At 44.3% G+C, this 4,029-nt stretch overlaps 1 pseudogene; it reads right to left on the bottom strand.

The window, feature by feature from the left end:
* Nucleotides 1-996: 996 nt before the first annotated feature.
* LOC104986268 lies at nucleotides 997-2,246 on the bottom strand (annotated as a pseudogene).
* Between the last annotated feature and the right edge of the window lie 1,783 nt (nucleotides 2,247-4,029).

The raw sequence follows: 4,029 nt of genomic DNA, 5'->3' as shown, positions 1-4,029 counted from the left end.
CTGAGCAGCGAAGAATTGATGCTTTTGAACTGTGGTGTTGGAGAAGACTCTTGAGAGTCCCTTGGACTGCAAGGAGATTCAACCAGTCCATTCTGAAGGAGATCAGCCCTGGGATTTCTTTGGAAGGAATGATGCTAAAGCTGAAACTCAGTACTTTGGCCACCTCATGCGAAGAGTTGATGCATTGGAAAAGACACTGATGCTGGGAGGGATTGGTAGCAAAAGGAGAAGGGGACGACAGAGGATGAGATGGCTGGATGGCATCACTGACTCGATGGACGTGAGTCTGGGTGAACTCCGGGAGTTGGTGATGGACAGGGAGGCCTGGCGTGCTGCAATTCATGGGGTCACAAAGAGTCGGACACGACTGAGGGACTGAACTGAACTGAAAGAAGTAAAACTATCAGCCAGATTCCTTTAGTAACAAATGAGGAAAGGAGAGATATCTAACGTGCTGGGTGCTGTTTCTACTTGTCCTTCAAGAATGTGATTTTAGAAGCATTAAATCACCCTCATGCCACTACAATGATTAGTACTAGTAATCTTTTTTTTAGAGGATTAGAAGGAAAACATTCAATGGACATAAAAATGGTCAAAAATTGTTTGCTTGTTTTTCTTACTGCAGGTTAGTTCCCACCCTCCCCACCCCCCAAAAGAAGATACAAAATGAACTTGTAATTGGGAAGGTAACTTGGTTGAACACTCCAATTCACCCAGTTGCTTGTTCCCCACATAGGTGAGGGGAAGAGGCATTAAGTTTTATTAGTGATGTTATAGCAGTAACCAGATGTGTTAATAGCAGCTTATTTCAGGTCCATCAATCCTTGGAGAACACATAGAGGAAATCAAGGCTGTCGTTCTCCAATTGCCTACATCTGAATACATTCCACTACCATGGAAACTACAAAGGAAGGAAAAACATATTTATTCTGGGATTCATTTACTAGGATATTTAAGCACCTTCTCTTCCATAGAGCCCCAGAGCAGTGATAAGTGCTAGGGGCTGCTGTGTTTCCTGGTATGAGCTCCCATCCTCTAAGGATCCTAAGAAAGATAGTGGATTGGTCCTGGAGCCCTCATGAAAGGAGGGGATGGTCCCATGGAGTGGAACATGTGTGGCCCAAAACCTGGGGGTTGGGGGGGCAATACCAGGTGGGAGTGGCAAGGCAATCGTTCACCACAGCTGGAGGACCACTAGGGGGTAGGTTGAAGTAGTTAGAGGCTTCTTCTGCAGCAGCAGCAGGAGGAAGAGCTCCTGGGAGCCCTGAAACAGGCTCAAGCTGGATTCCAGTATCTGTGGTTCCGTCCTTCTCCTTTTCTTTTCCTCTAGCTGCTGGGACCTTCCCCATTTCACTTTGAGCCTACAGCTATTAACAACCGGTTTATTAAAGGATTTCTTGGCAGCCACTTCTGTAGCCTGACTTGTGGCAAACTGGATGAAAGCACGCTGCTGTCTCTGCACAATAGTGATGGTCCGGATCTCTCCAAACTGGTAGAAGTGATTCTTTAGATCAGTCTCAGTAATGGTATCACCCAGACCACCAGCATACAGTGTTGTAATAGTCTTGTCCTCTGGTGGGTCCAGATGTGGCATTGTTAAAGCCCGCTTTACGAGTTTATCCGCCACAGGGTTGTTGATTCCATAAGGTCTTTAATGTTCTGATCAGCAAGGGGGTCATCCGGATCTGTTGGTTTTTCATGTCTGTATGGACATTCCTCTCCTCTCTTACATCCTCCTTTCACCTAGAAGGAGCAAAGGTGTGGTTGATTCCTTTTGTAGTAGGGGTGGTCTGGGCCAGTTTGAGCAGCATGTCACTGGTGGATGTGGCTTTCCCCAACATGCCACCTGACTGCTTTCCATCAGAGTTGGAAATCTCTCTCTCCATATTTTGCGTGTAGTACTCTTTGTTGACGTCAGATTTTGGCATATCATCCTTAAAATATAATCCTACATTACAAACCTGGATGGGCAGGCCATACTCTAGGTCTAAGAGGCAAGTCTGATAGACATTCTTCGATTTACTGCAGGTCTGGCACACTTCAGTCTTCTTGAAACGCATGAGGACCCTGGGGCACCAATGAAACACTGTGAAAGGCCTGGCACAAATTTTGCATTCCTTCCCATACTTTTATTTGGTCGTTTGGATATATGGGTGTTCTCCAGAACACGTCTGGCACAGAATAGGGAAGTCCTCAACCTTCCAATTCTGCCTGTTGTAGGTGTTGGAACCTAGAGAGGTCACCATCTTGAAAGTATCTGGAGGCAGCCGCAGCTTCCAAGTTGGGAGAGGACTGCCACCTCCTCTATTTCTTTGCATTGATCACTTAGAAAGGCTTTCTTATCTTTCCTTGCTATTCTGTGGAACTCTGCATTGAAATGGCTATATCTTTCCTTTTCTCCTTTGCCTTTCGCTTCTCTTCTTTTCACAGCTATTTGTAAGGCCCCCTCAGACAGCCATTTTGCCTTTGTGCATTTCTTTTTCTCGGGAATGGTCTTGATCCCTGTCTCCTGCACAATGTAACAAACCTCCCCCTATAGTTGTTCAGGCACTCTGTCTATCAGATCTAATCCCTTGAGTCTATTTGTCACTTCCACTGTATAATCGTAAGGGATTTGATTTAGGTCATACCTGAATGGTCTAGTGGTTTTCCCTACTTTCTTCAATTTAAGTCTGAATTTGGCTATAAGGAGTTCATGATCTGAGCCACAGTCTGCTCCCAGTCTTGTTTTTGCTGACTGTATAGAGCTTCTCCATCTTTGGCTGCAAAGAATATAATCAGTCTGATTTCAGTGTTGACCATCTGGTGATGTCCATGTGTAGAGTCTTCTCTTGTGTTGTTGGAAGGGAGTGTTTGCTATGACACATGCATTCTCTTAGCAAAACTCTAATAGCCTTTGCCCTGCTTCATTCTGTACTCCAAGGCCATATTTGCCTGTTACTCTAGGTGTTTGTTGACTTCCTACTTTTGCATTCCAATCCCCTATAATGAAAAGGACATATTTTGGGGTTGTTAGTTCTAGAAGGTCTTGTAGGTCTTCATAGAACTGTTCAACTTCAGCTTCTTCAGCATTACTTGTTGGGACACAGACTTGGATTACTGTGATATTGAATGGTTTACCTTGGAAACGAACAGAGAGCATTCTGTCATTTTTGAGATTGCACCCAAATACTGCATTTTGGACTCTTTTGTTGACTATTGTCAGGAAGCATTTAACAGGAGGCTTCCTGTGTGCTGTTTTGGATCTGTCAGGAATTCTCTGTTCCTTATTAATTCCTGAATTAATTAAGAGGCAAGCCTCTCCCCGGGGGCTGAGGAATCTAGGCTTTTCCTTCATTAGTTTTTCTATATGGTGATAAGTACCCTCTTCCTTTTTATGAACCAAATGGTAAAAGTTATTATTTACAACTCTCTCTCTCTTTAATATGGATCACCTATGTTTTGTAAGTCTGGAATTTTAATCTTTATCTTTGCTGAGAATAACTACAGTATATATGCCCACACCATGTTGATTAAAACACCTTTGCTCCATCAGAGCTATGGTCCCCATGTCTTGCTTTCTCTCTCTCTCTCTTTTTCAGGCTGATCCCCTGGAGTGCAGAGGTCCTCTGTGTTCATTTTCCTGCCCGGGCTTCTAAGACCCTCTCGAGAAGGCGCTCTGCACCTTCACCCCATTGAGAGGGCGCCTGAGGCCTTCGTGAACAGAGCAAGCCCCGTGCAGGGGTTTTATTGGCTTTCTGCGAAAACCAAGGAATATCAGCCTCTTTCTCTCTCCTTTACTTTCTTATCGCTCAACTCTGGACTACCAGGTTCCGGTCCATTAAAGGACCTCAACAGACTATGAGGGCTACTCTATTTCTTCTGAGGCATTCTTGCCCACAGTCATAGTTATAATGGTTATCTGAATTAAATTCACCCATTCCAGTCCATTTTAGTTCGCTGATTCCTAAAATGTAGATGTTCACTCTTGCCATCTTCTGTTTGACCACTTTTAATTTACCTTGATTCATGGACCTAACATTCCAGGTT

This window comes from Bison bison, unplaced genomic scaffold (genome assembly GCF_000754665.1).
Source record: "Bison bison bison isolate TAMUID 2011002044 unplaced genomic scaffold, Bison_UMD1.0 scf7180017864066, whole genome shotgun sequence".
Classification (NCBI taxonomy): Eukaryota; Metazoa; Chordata; class Mammalia; order Artiodactyla; family Bovidae; genus Bison; species Bison bison.
The sequence above is the reverse complement of the archived record's forward strand: the minus strand, read 5'-3'. Positions and strand labels throughout refer to the sequence as shown.